Source organism: Vipera berus, assembly GCF_964194415.1.
Source record: "Vipera berus genome assembly, chromosome: 2".
NCBI lineage: Eukaryota > Metazoa > Chordata > Lepidosauria > Squamata > Viperidae > Vipera > Vipera berus.
In genome coordinates, this window is record NC_138203.1 from 57152823 (window position 1) to 57167556 (window position 14734).

Here is a 14734-nt window from a genome sequence, read left to right on the forward strand (position 1 = left end):
GGGAATAAGTACTGAGAATTTCTTGATGTTCCTTGCACAAACATACTGTATCCTTTGGCCATCCAAAAAGATCTATAGAACAGATGCACTGGAGAGCCTACCTTTGAAAGCTTTTGACTTAAATTATATTTATAAAGTGTATTTATATTTTTAAATGAGTAGTACTGGTAAAAAAAATCTCTTGGCTTGCTTGAACAAATAAATCAAAAACTGCAATGCAGCAAATGAAAGAAGGGGGAAATTATGTTCATTAGTTTTTTTTTTATCAAATAAGAAAACATAATGAAGATTCTCTTCATTTTAAACTACCAGGAAATTTCTGATGCATTTTAATTACTTGTCATGCAAATTATTTTTTTGATCTTAGCCTTGTTCAGCTATAGCCCTCTTAGCCTTGTTCAGCTATAGTGCTATAGCTGAACAGGGCTTCTGCAATTATTTCTGGCATTATAAAGGAGCTTACCTGCATTTTAAGAAGAGAATAAAGAATAAGATTCTTTGGCCCTCAACTCCAAACACATATGTAAGCTATCTATTGAATTCCTAATTAAAATGTTTTTTAAAATCTGGTGTCATTTTGGGTCTAGATTATGATTCAGTTTTTATGAATCATGAGAGCTTTCAAGTTACACTTTGCAAATGAGAAGAAATGTGGAGAAGTATGTATCCAACATATCCAACCTGGTTTTACCAGAAGACTGTTGCTGTTTACTTGACAAATATTCCATAGATAGATAGATAGATAGATAGATAGATAGATAGATAGATAGATAGATAGATAGATAGATAGATAGATAGATAGTTATTGATAGATAGATAGATACTATAGAGATAGATAGATATTGAGATAAAGATAGATAGTCGGGACTTCTATGATAATTTGCTTTAAATGCATGCTACTCAATCATTTAGATGAATTAGCAAATTGCATGAATGTGTATGTGTAATAAACAAGCTAACTGAACTTAATTTTCTCAGTTAGGTATCTTAGCTTCCACTTCATTTTATATATTAAGTTGTAGCATAATATGAACATAGCTATTGATCTGGATAAATACTATATGATTTTTCTAACAGAAAAATTCTTGAACTTGAGATATTTCTACATGTAGCTCTCTTGATAGTTCCTGCATAGTTTTCTTCTCTCTCATTAATTTTTCATACCAATAAGCACAGCTAGCAAACCTGGACAGTTTCATATATTGAACTGCAAACTTTGGATTTAATTTCAGAACAACCAGAAGCCATGTCTGTTGTTGTCCCAGAACAACAAAATATTTTCTTGTTCATACTATCTAGGTATGATAGTATGTCAGAGCCATCTAGGTGTGTATGCTACACTTAATGCAAGAGAAATTAGAATACTCCTTTTGGGAGAGCCTGTTTTATGGAATGGTTAAGACATCGTGCTAGAAACCAGGAGACTGTGAGTTCTAGTTCTGCTTTAAGCATAAACCCAGTTCAGTCCTATTAAGGAGGCAATGGTAAACCATTTCTGAAAAATCTTGCAAAAAACCTGCAGGGACATGTCCAAGAAGTCTCCAGATTCAGACATGATTGAATGCAAGGGGAAAAAACTCTTTGATTTCAACATAACTAAAATCTACTTAACAATTAGTGGTCAGTATCATTTTGGTGATCTGTTTCAATGGTCAAAAACCTCATGGGTGGTGGCAGAGCTTATCCCCAGTAAATGGGACAGGGCAAGCAAGTTCTAATATGTAACCTAAATGTTCTAGTATTAGATTTGAATAATAATAATAATAATAATAATAATAATAATAATAATAATAATAATAAGTTGGAAGGGACCTTGGAGGTCATCTAGTCCAACCCCCTGCTCAGGCAGGAAACCATATACCATTTCAGACAAATGGCTGGCCAGACTCTTCTTAAAAACTTCCAATGTTGGAGCATTCACCACTTCTGGAGGCAGGTTGTTCCACTGGTTAGTTGTTCTAACTGTCAGGAAGTTTCTCCTTAGTTCTAGGTTGCTTCTCTCCTTGACTAGTTTCCATCCATTGCTTCTTGTCCTGCTTTCAGGTGCTTTGGAGAATAGCTCGGCTCCCTCTTCTTTGTGGCAGCCCCTGAGATATTGGAACACTTCTATCATGTCACCCCTCACCCTTCCCTTCATTAAACTACACATACCCAATTCCAGCAACCGTTCCCTATATGTTTTAGCCTCCAGTCCCCAATCAAGTTTCAGATTACGATATAATTTGGCAGTGATTATACTACTGATTCAGTTGATCAAGCAAGGATTGTATTAAATTTCTTTTCCTAAAAAAGCATTTTAGTGTAATGTTATGACACGAAATGACTACCAACAGACACCTCTCAAAGGTCCACAAACCTTTGAGAGTGTCCATCAACCTCCCACCTTTCAAAAATGGGTGGTGCTGACTGCAAAAATCTTAGTTACCTCAGGATCAGAAATGTACAATAAAGCATATGTCAGTGCACTGTTATTAATAGTGTGATTCTTCACTTTTTGCTCATGTTTTAATAAACCCTAACTTACAGGAACTCTACCTATCTCTAGTGACCTTCTAAGAAAACTGAATCTTTAAGTAATAATTTGAGTGATAATTATCTGCCCTTGAAACTGAGTTTCTCGTCCAATATTGACACAATCAGTTTTACCAAGTCTTATGACTATAGCCTTGTTCTAATTGATTTAAAAAATAAGATTGTCTCAATGTAGGAAATTAGAAATTTAAAAATATTCTTTGTAAACAAGAATGCAGAATCCTACAATTATCTTCATTTGGTATTTATTGCTGAACCAAGCTTTAAGCTTTCCAGAATGCCTTATAATTCAGTGATTGCACTGAGGGTGACTATAAAATTTCTCATTTTTTGTTTATTCTATGCTATTTTATGAGTTATCCCAATAAAGGGTTAATTAAGTATTTTTATGATATTTTAAGGGGTTAGGAAAGTTGTAATATAACAAATAACTACCATTCAGCCTGGAAATCTGTTATGGACATGTTTATAACATATTGCTAACGTAGTATAACAATACTCATCTTTGTAATTTATTTAATATAATAAGCAATATTATCCAACCTTCAAAGTTGCACTTTTAATACTCTTCATTGTACAAAAGGGCATTAGCTGAGTAAAGTATAGTTATGCATACATATCAAAGGAAGGGAGAATAAAATCAATGGGACTATTTGCTTGACTAAACTAAAAACCGTAACTCCTGCCTCTTACAGAAGACAAGATCTAAATCCTTTTGACATGAGATAAAAATGAAAGTTCAGCATCCCCATCAATTCAGCATCAAGTTTCTCAGTCAGCCAAAACTGAGCTAGAGAAGGAATAAGTTTTTGCCTTATTATAAAACAGAGCCTAAATATTCAGATTACGATATAATTTGGCAGTGATTATACTACTGATTCAGTTGATCAGGCAAGGATTGTATTAAATTTCTTTTCCTAAAAAAGCATTGTAGCGTAATATGATGACACAAAATGACTACCAACAGACACCTCTCAAAGGTCCACATACAAAACAAACAAGAAGTGTCCATCAACCTCCCACCTTTTAAAAATGGGTGGTGCTGACTGCAAAAATCTTAGTTATTTCGGGATCAGAAATATACCATTTTGTTTCTTACTAAGAGTGAACCTTTCTGGTTTCATAGAATGCAACTTTAAAAAAATGAATTAGCACTGCTCTCGTTTCAATTCTGCAGCTGGATGGACTCTTCTGTATTATAGAACAAATGTCTTCTGTCTACTAATGCAAAGCCCATTTCTTTTGGCTTAAATAAACACTGTGATAAGAGCACTAGAAGACACGCAGTATTTAAGCTACATGTACTTCAAAATGCAAATCTGGCAAGTCAGAATCCAAATTCAGCAATACTTTAATTTCTCATTGCTTAAGAAATTCAACAACTAGTTTTCATTAAGGGAAAATAATACAGTAGTTTTCAGATAAATATAGCAAATACATATTTTATCAATATTAAGATTTATGTGCAACAATATTACTATATTGTTAATTTAGTTTAGTTTAGTTTAGTTTATTAGACTTATATACCGCCCTTCTCCTGTAGGACTCAGGGTGGTTCACAAGGTTTAAGCTGTTTTGCAATGGTTGAGACTCTGATTGTCAACAGCCTTCGTTCCATCTTCCTCCTTATTTTGATTGGTTATTTTTTAATTCCTTTTTTCAGTTTTAATCCTCTGTAAGCCATTCAACGTTGTAATTTACAAACTGAGTGGCGGTATACATTTTTTTTCTTTTTATGACCCTTCACTCTTGTTTTGGGGTGGAGTCGGGGCGACTGAGTGGAGCTGAGCGTTTACTGGCCGGATGCCCTTCCTGATATCTATGCAAAGATTGCAGCACACATTTTCTCTTTGTGCCCTAATAGAGAAATATCTGCCACTGCCTGGGATTGAACTCTCAACCTTCCGAGTCGAGGCGAGTGTCTTCAGCTCTAGGCCACCGTGCCGCTCATGGCCACTATAAATTGATTAAATAAACAAAATAGATAAGTATTATTACATATTTTAAAGCATTTAATATATATAAAGTAATCAAATAAGGCCAGGCTACAGTCCCTCAAACTCCCTTTTTAATGTGAGGTTTCAGATATGGCAAGAATTGATTACGTGCCATCAAGTCATTTTGAACACCTAGCATCCAGAAAGATATATTTTTTTCCATAACAATCTACCCTAACCTGTTCTTTCAAATCTCCCAACTATGTACTCATCACCACTGTAACTGAATCTATCCACCTTGGTGCTCATTGTCTTTTTTCCACCTCTTTCCTTCTCCAATTTCCCCTGATTTAGAGCCTTTCCTTATGCTGGTTATGAACCTAATAAAAGATATGACTTAACTGCTTGTTCCTTTACTATTAATAGTTGGTTCTAACAGGCAGAAGCTATCTACCACTTTAGTATCATAATTGTCAGCTCTAAGGAAAATTATATTTTTTTCTTTTACTTCCACCCTGAAGAGGATGAAACTTGATGACCTGCATGAGCATTTAAGGATATTCTCAAAGCTAGTGCTTGCTACTGAACTGTACATAAAACGTCTTGTCTATATTGCCCAGGACTCTTCAGAAGTTGCCTATCTATTATTCTTTTCTTTTTTTTATTGAAAAGTTATATTATCTTTAACAAAGCAAAAAAAAATTACATCAATCATTAAAAAAAAACCAATTTTCTATTCTTCTTTCCAGCTGGCCTTTAAATTTCCATACTAAAACCAAGTTTATGCAATCTTTCCTTCTCTTAATATATTATACAGCCTATCTATTATTCTTTTCATATCAGATTATTCTACAGTGAAGATTTACAGCCACCTTTTTCATCATTATCAATATAGTCAATGGAACTGGTGGCTACTTGGTCCTGTGGAACTAGTTCCCAACAACTGCAATCAATACAGCCAACGCAAGGGATGACAGAAACTGCAGTTCAGCCAAATCTTCAGGACTACAAATTTCTTATCTTTGTTTTACAGAATAACACTGTTACAACAGTGAATGTCTAACAGTTCACAACCCTCTACAAAATTTTCACATATACAGCTTCTGTTATAGAAACAGATTTGATTGAAACAAGTTAAAGTCCTGCATTCGTAGAATAACAAATCAAATTTATAATAAAGGAAGATGAATTAAAAAGTACCGTACTTGAATCTCCTATGCTTAAGGACCTGATTACAAGGAATATTGTCTACTAAAGAGTTATATAAATAATACATCCCAAATCTTATTAGCTATTTATATATCTCCACTGCAAGTCTTGAAGCTGGTTTATTTGCACCATGGGCACCATAGCCCTATTACGTGCTGAAGTGGCTATTTCTAAAATAATTAGACAAAGTTTATATTTCAGTGTGTTTATGAAAGGTAACAAAACTAAATTATTTCAATCTGATCAGACCCAAATAATTTTAGAGCTGCTAGAAAGCCACAGTTTCTCCGAAATCAATTTGGAGTCCAGTCCGGTGCTCAGACTTGTATATGCTTCACTTGGCATAAAATTATTCAAGGTCGGCATTACAGCCTCATCATTTCCCTGTCCGATGACAGATGAAGCTGATGGCTTATGCTTCAGCTGTCAACAGAGCACCCATGAAGAACTAGCAAGTAGCTAGAGCTCTATTTTAAAGACCAAATCTTCCTGTCTTGCATGTCTAACAGCACAGATGTTCAGCTACATTATCTTAATATGCTTGTTCTACATTGGCTAAGACAGGGATTGCCCACCTGTTCAGGTGAACGATATCATAACATTTTTGGCATGAAACCCAATGTTGTTTTTTAAAGTTTTAAAATCTCAATAATTGAAAATTGCAAGATTTTGATGATCTCTCTACTGAAAAATGCTTTCTCATATGAAAACTCAAAAGTTGTCATGCAAAACCCAGAAAATTGTATGAGGTTTGACATTTGTTTTCAAATTAAACTTTGAAAAATGAGGGTTCGAAAACTGCCTCCGTCCTCAAACAATGATGTCTTCTTGGACAAACTGTTCCCTCTCAGATTCATTCTATAATACAGCAAGGGCAACACTAACATATAGTACAAGGTCACTCTAAGGACATGGTCAGATGCAAAATGAGGACAAGACTGAAGAGGGCATTTTCAAAAAGCATAGCTTGTCATCCAGGAAGATTATGCATTTCAAAGGGCTTTAAGTTGTACATTCAGAGTCTATGGAGGACATAATATTGTCATTTTGCATAAGTCACTTGTAATTTTTGCATACATCACTTATAAGAAGTACTAAAAATCATAAGCTTCAAATCCAACTACACACAAGAACCTAAATGTGGATGTGCAATAATTCCATTACCTATTTAGTTTAATACAAGGATCAGTCTTGTCATCAGAACTTTGTGGGGACTTCCAGGAAGAAACGGGAAACTAGACAGTTCTGTTAAAAGCAGAGCTGATGGTTGTAGCAGAATGAACGCCAAGGAGAAGACCTGCTCTTCATAATTCCTCTGCAGACAAAGAGAGGACTTGAGACCACTCACACTTGCTCTAGACAATTGCTCCTCCTCCTGCAAGATAGTGGTCTCCAGTGAGTTTAGAGTTCTGAAAGATGAGGAAATAGCCATGTTGCTCAAACCATGATTGGTGCCCTTAAAAGAACACTGGGTTCACACCCTTTTCTAAGAAAGTGAAGGATATTTGTGAACAAGGAACTCAGAAGTTAATGTTAAGCGTTTCTGCCATTACAGATAGACTGCCTTTAAAAATATTACAGAAGAGGAACAAATTTACAGGACAAAAACAGACTGATCTGGAAATGGATTTAAAAATGACAGGCTGAAAGAATATCAAAAAGATGCTACAGAGACTTCCGGTGGCGACGCGGCGCCGAAGACAGCCGCCTTCGGGCTGTCCGCTCCGCAGCTGTGTTTTTCCATCGTAAACAGCGTCGATCAGCTGTTTAGATGGATTTGAAGCCCCCTCCTCGGGAGAAGAGGAGGGGGTGAGGCCCCAGGTAGGGGTTGAGCTCTCCGGGGCCGCCTGAGCTGAGAGTTTGGGCGGCTGAAGGATTGAGCCCCCCCGAAGCCTGGGTTGCTCCGAGCTGCGCAGCGCCCCTGCTCCGGGATTTATGGAGCAGAGCCAGGCGTTAGCAACCACCCCTGCCAAAAGGAAATACTTTTGATTATCAAGATGCAGGCAGAGCGGTACAGGAGGTCAAGGTGATGTGGACTCTTATCTTTACTCTCTAGCTCAATGGATTTTATAGCTTTAAAGTGAAAGTGCGCAATAAGTGAAAGTGGGGGAAGATGGCGGCTAAAACTTCTAAAGCTCTTCGGAGTGCGGGGTCTTCCCTGGTGCAACAGACCTCATTGCAAGCTTTGCTTCCTCCTGCACCTCCTCCGGCATTGACGCTTAAGGATTTACAAGATGCTCTTGGAAAGCATTCACAATTGATGTCTGACATGATGGATGAAAAGTTGAAAAAGTTGGAGGAGAAAATGGAGGAGAAAATGGAGAAATTGGAGAAGAAGATGGAAGAGAAGTTTAGAGCAATGAGGGTGGACATGTTGTCTATGACTGAATCTGTAGCTGAATGTGTGCAACAGCTGGATGTAAAAGTGAAGGATCTCAGTCAAAAGAACTCTATATTAGAAGTTAGAAAGGTATATATATTAGAAAGGTATTAGAAAATGAAAATATAAGGGATAAAATGGACGGAGAATTGAGCCTTGCTCAGTATCATCAGATGCAGTATGCTATTAGAATCAGGGGTTTAAAGGAGAACTGTAAAGAAGATTTAAAGCAGCTGATTTCTGAGGCTCTGGAAGGGGTATTGGGCCAGCCAGCATCTGAAATTGAGGGAAATATGGACAAAATTTTTCGTGTAAATTCATGGATTGCAAGACAAAGGAAGTTACCCAGAGATGTGGTGGTCTATTTTACAAAGAGAGTAATTAGAGATGAAGTCATTCAAGCTGCTTATGATACTAAACTGGTAGTGGCTGAGCAAGAAGTCTTGGTTTTAAAAGAGATTCCTCCGAAGATTTTAAGGAGAAGGAAAGATTTTGCATTTCTAGTACAGGAACTTAAGAAATGTGATATTAAGTTTAGATGGGAGATTCCAGTTGGACTGGTGGTGACGCATGAAGGTAAAAGACATCGTCTGGTTACTGTGGCCCAGGCACGTGATTTTTATAGCAATGTGTTAAAAGCAACCCCCCTATCATTTTTGGAAGCTGTAAAGGGATACGGCGAGGGAAAGCTTCAAGATGTTGCAGACAGACAGATAGAGGACAATGGTGTTGGAGGGGATCAAGATACAGTTTCATCGGAAGTTGCAGGAGGCCAGAGGATGACGCGTGCTGCCCTAAGAAGAGCGAGACGAGAGCAAGAGCAAGACCAGCAGATAGTTATGGAATCTCCAAAGTGTACTTACAGTGAAGCTGTGGGAGGGGCGCGGTCCAAAGAAGTTTTGGGGGTCATGACAGACGTGCTCCAAAAGCTTTGGGGCGTTAAGATTGCTGATTAAATTTTTAAATTAGAATGTTAATGGATTAAATTTATCATAGAGGAGAAAGAAAGTTTTTTTTAATATTTAACACAATTTAAGATGGATGTTATTTGCTTGTTAGAAAAGTATATTAGGGTTATGGACTAAAAGTATGTGTTGAATTAAGAATGGGTATGCAAGCTCCTAATTAACAACAAGTTGTCTTACAGACTGCTTAAACCTTTTTTTTTACTCTTTTTATTTGGACTCAAGGATGACTTGGAACTGCGAGACATTTGGCGTGATACATGCAAGAATTATTTTTTGATTATGGTTTAGTTTGGTTGGAGATTATTAAGGTTAATAGATAGGCGCTTTTGGCGCGTAACTGAGAATTTGTTTAGAAATTAGAGAAAGGTTGGAGAATGTAAATAGTAGGTGAAAGTGTTTTTTTTTGAAATTAATATGAATAAGGACTGGGATTAAGAAAATCTATTCTGAGTAAAGCTCTTTTTCTGTTTTTCTCTTTTTCTTTTTTACTTTATTTGTAATATTAATATTGTTTGTATTCATTTTACATGAGCTAGAGGGAGATAGAATTAATAGTTTATTGCTGATAACATAGGGGTGCTTATGTTTGTTTTTTGATTTTATACCCTGTATTTAGCTCTGGGAAGTCGGGGGGGGGGGAGGAGGGAATGGGGGGAAGGGATAGGGAGGGTTGGGTGGGGGTGGGGGAGGGGGGATTAAAGTCAAAATGTATTGTAAAACTTTTTAAATAAAAAAAAGATGCTACAGAGAATATACACATGAAACTAGTTGAAATCTTAACAATAAAAAGAGATATACAAATAAACCAAAAAGAGTGGCCTACATAACTTTTTATACTGAATTTACGAAACAGATTTGCTTTGAAGAATTTTGTGAGTAGAGATAAAGAAAAAATGAAATCAAGCTCTATGATAATATTTGAAGTAATTAAAGTAGTATTTCTCAACTTTGGTACCCTGAGAATGTATAGACTTCAGCTCCCAGAATGCCCTACCTAGCAAGCTCTCTGAAGAATTCTAGGAGTTGAAATACACACATCTACAAATTGTCAAGGTTGAAAAACACTGAATTAAATAGCAAGGTTGTTAAAAATAAAAATAATTTATATAAAGTGTGTTTATTTGAGCAAGGTTAAAGTAGACATGTTGTTATCTCTGTTAACTCTTAATGGATTTTTTTTGCTTAACAGGACTGAACAACAGAGGCTTTAAGGTCAGATGAGGAGACCCGAACTCATTGGTAGCATCACATTGCAATGAACAGGGACATACATTCAATTCTCCAGCTACTAAGATTGTTGGCCAAGCAGGTACAAAGGTACCCTGGGAAACAGGCCCCTTGTCAGTCAACAGAGTGCTGATTCAGCACCAGCTTATTAGGTACTTAGGAGCTGAGGACTTGGTAGCTCAAAGAAACAACAGCCAATGACTCAGTAGTTGGCCATCAACATCCCAATCAACAAATTTTAAAAAAAAGCCACACACAATCAGACACTACATAAATACTATACATAGAATAGAAAGCACACATTCCATTAGAGAGAAGTTCCCCAAGGATGGGCTCCAGCACAAGTCTAAAAGCTCAGAAAACTAAGCCTCTGGTCCCTGTGACACAGGGGTCCCCAATCTTGGCAACTTTAAGACTGGCTGGGGAATTCTGGCAGTTGAAGTCAATAGGTCTTAAACTTGCCACGGCTGGGGACCCCTGCTGTGACTGACCCAGATTGGATCCTGCAACATTATCCTGGGACACATATATTCGCCTTCATTTGCTTTAAGAATCTGTTTATATATAAGAGATGAGACATGGGAAGAAGAGATCATTTGTTGTATTTTAAGAAAGAATGATAAGTTACTAAGACTGTGTATACTTGCGGATGAAGGGATAAGTCATTCCTTTATATATTTCTTTTTCTTTAGTATATTGGTATATGTTCCTTGTTTTTAAAGTTTCTTTAGATATTTCTTCTTTCTGCATTTTCTACTCTTTCTTGCTATTTTATTTTTTTAGCTTGTAGTATCTTTTTAACTGTTATGTTTAATAACATTACTATTAATAAAAATGAACTATGAATATGGACTTATCAATTATATATTTTTTTCCTTCAATATTTTCCTACAATAGTTGTGTCTAATTCTCAGAGACTGCCTGCACAAGTCCCTGAGGTTTTCTTAGCAAGGTTTCCGAGAGAGAGAGAGAGAGAGAGAGAGAGAGAGAGAGAGAGAGAGAGAGAGAGAGAGAGAGAGAGAGAGAGAGAGAGAGAGAGAGAATGGCCAAGGATCACCCAGTTGGGTTTGCCCTTAAGGTGGAGCAAGAATTCATGGTCTCCTGATTTCTAGCCTGAGGCCTTAACCACTACACCAAACTGGCTCTCATCCATTATACTAGCAATTAATTAAACTAAGATCTTACGACACTGAGAGTATGCACATTATAAGGGAAATCTCAAATTGGCCGTAAATGAACTTTCTCTTGTTACTTCTCATACTTAAAAAAAGAAAACTTTTAATGCTGGAGCAATTATTCTGGAGGTGAGCATTCAAAGGCCAGGGTTCAGACTAAGATATGTTATTTTTGAATTAATGACCACACTACACAGTCCTCTTGAGTACTTACTCAAGACCTTTTCCAGATGCTGTAATTTTCCTCAAAAGGCTTTTCAGCTAAGGCTGAATTAACCAAATTCCATTATCTCAGCAGGCATTTCACTGACTATTGTAGGGAACTGCTATTTACTACAATAGCACTTAAAAAAACAGTAGATGTACTTCCTGGGAAATTAATTATTAAATAATCACTCTTCCAAGAAATAACTCTGTTGCACCTGTTCTGCTATAAGCACACTACTGTGCTAGAGAGTGGCAAGTAGGAATGGTGTGGAGATGTCACAGGCATTTACCAAGTTCATCTGTTCTTTCTGTCCTTTAAAAAATGTTGGAACTTGCTTTTGTCCTCCTCCCTTGACGTTTTTACAATTCACGTGGGCGGCATACTTGTTTTAAACAGATGTATTATATAATAAATTGCTGTGATGTACGATAATGTCCTGCTTATCAGGGACATCGTTTCTAATGGCTGATGCAAACAAAAAGCCACAAAACACCAGAAAATTTTCCTCTACTGTCACTTCAAGAGGGCACGCTCTTTCACAAAGTTGCAGAGGTTTTTTCTTGAAGGTTCTGCTGGAGAAACAGTACTTAAGACAGAAAACCCTTGTCCGTGTTTCTTTGATTCTAGAATGCTTGGCATTGACCAAATGCCTGCATTCTTCATTCTCATGAACCCCAAGTGCTGTCTGATTCAGATTCAGCTCCATTGCTGTGCCTTTGGATTACCACTTTGGTAAGAATGCCTAAGCGGCAGCATTTCATTAATCAGTTAAAATTTGATGGAGAAATGCTGTGCAACATTTCCATTAATTAGATAACATTTAATTGCCTCTCAGCCTCAAAAGAGCCAAGGCAAACCAACTCCTCATGGAACCTTGTCATTAAAATCAATTTGGCAGGAAACAGCAGCAACAATAGAACTTGATTTGGCAGGATGTTAGCTTTTAGATTTAGAGGGGAAAAACAAAAAACAACCCCAAAACACTCTTCCCAAGGTGGCCATTATAAGTGCCTTTACTTAGAATCAAATTCAGTTGACAATCAGATTCTGTCCTTTATCATTTCCAAATATGAATGTTTACAATTAGGAAGGAGGCTCCTGCTTTTTTCTTTCTTTCTTTTTTTTACTGTGTTTGCCTGTATTTGTCAGCAGTAGCTGGAGTGTGTTTTAACAGATGGGCAGAGTAGCAAACTGCAGGCTGTAAACCAAGGAGCTAGCTGGAATCCGCACTGAGCGATACTGAACGGAATGCTCGTAAAGTTCACGGACACAGGCAGATTCAGACTTGTACACAATTCCACAGTGAAGAGAACACACACACACACAGTACACACAGTGGCCAATCTCTCCTCACCCCCCATCAACCCAGGGGAAGTTCAAGACTTGGCATTCGGAACTGCATTCTTGTTCCATACATTATGGCCCATCATTTGGCATAAACAAAGGAAGGCAAACAAGAATACTACATCCATATCGTTTACCTCTCCAGAGGCACTTACATGCACTCATACAAAGAAGCAAGCAAGAGATGTGCAGAAATATATCTGGCAAGGGCTAGCACTGACAAAATTTGCTGTCAATATTTTAAACATTTGTGCATTGGGAGGGGGGGGAAAATCCAGATGCAACTATCCCAAAGAGAAGAAAGAACAAAATAAGCCATAGAAATAAAGGACAGTTCTTCCCCCCCCCCCACTTGAGTCGCTATTCTAGGACAGAATGAAAAGACAGATCAAGGTGGGGTGACATTTTAGCTCATGCTATTTAGCTTCTGTCAGCTTGTTTTTGCAACTAAATTGTTGCCATGGGAAGGGTTATATTTGTATGCACAAGAGCAGGCCCACTTTTAATATATAGGTAGGTGCATCATGTAATAAAAATGCACAGAGCAAAAGCTTTCTATACATCTGCATTTTTCTTTAGGGAAGACAATTGTCCAATTACAGTCAGAAACATTCACACTGCTGGTTAACCTATTCCCCTTGGAGACACTGAATTGACATCTAAATATTGTGACGATAATTATTGCAAAGTAAGAAGTCACTTTTTTGAGTGGAAAAAAGTTTTCATCTTTTCGATCCCACCCACTTGCAACTAATTTTATTTATTTTCCCAATCGTTCCCCCGTCTACTATTTGTATATGATCATACCAGAAAGACTAAATCACAGCGGGGTTTTTTTTGTCAGATAAAGAATCAAGGGAACAGAAAGTAACGGGTTTCCCGCCCCCCCCCCCGTGACAATCTTTCCCTATTATTGTTACTACGCGGAGCCCACTGAATTGGGGTTTTATATTTATTCAAGGTCTAAATGTAATTATATTAACTGTTCTTAATTTTTGTAATTGCTGTATTGTTATTTTAAAAAACCTTGTGAACCGCCCTGAGTCCTACGGGAGAAGGGCGGTATATAAGTCTAATAAAGATAAAGATAAAGAATAAGTTGTAAGAACAGTTAACAACCCCAATCTGGCGGTGGCAGTGCAAACTCCGAGCTCTGAGCAATTGAACCCCGAGCCTTCCAGTCCACCCAGACTGATCGCCTAAGCCGAGAGAAAACCCGCGGGGACTCACCCTCCTCCGGCGCTCGCACATACCCCTGGTCATTCCTCGGGAAGGGTCCCGCTCTCAAGCCGCCGCATCATTCGCCCAAGTCGGCTGGAGGGACAGGGATCCCAACACGCAGGGGCGTCCCTCTCGCCCAGCCCCTGCCAATTCATTGACCTCTTAGCGAGCGCGGCCAACCTCAGCTACGCGGCCGGCAGCGCCAACAGAGCAAAGACCGGGGGAAAGGGGCGGGGCGGGGGGCGGGGCAGGCTCTGCAGAATGGCAGCCGCCGATTTCTGCTCGCCTGGTTGGGAGCCTTGGACTGGACACGGGGCGGGCGGGACCGAGAGAGAGAGAGAGAGAGCTAGGGGACAAATGGCCTTTGGGGGGAAGGGGACCCCTGGTGGACAGAGGGCGGAAGCGCAGATGGGATAGGTCATCAAGCCAAGCGTCAGGTAGAAAAAGCAGGGTAGGGGGCTGGATGGGGGAGACACTTCGTCCGCTGGCTGCATTTGCCGGGAGGCTCCCGTTTCTCATCGTTGTCTTCCCAG

The 14734-nt window shown here is 38.2% G+C and overlaps 1 protein-coding gene across 5 annotated transcripts in view; it reads right to left on the reverse strand.

The window, feature by feature from the left end:
- Nucleotides 1-14393, reverse strand: part of MARCHF3 (membrane associated ring-CH-type finger 3) — a 149780-nt gene extending 135387 nt beyond the window's left edge. For 4 of the 5 annotated variants that reach the window (XM_081320286.1, XM_081320289.1, XM_081320288.1 and 1 more), the window contains exon 1: nucleotides 14211-14393. The gene's annotated coding sequence lies outside the window, so the exon portion shown is untranslated. The remainder of the gene's footprint in view (nucleotides 1-14210) is intronic. The other variant, XM_081320290.1, reaches the window with a different exon arrangement.
- Nucleotides 14394-14734: the final 341 nt, after the last annotated feature.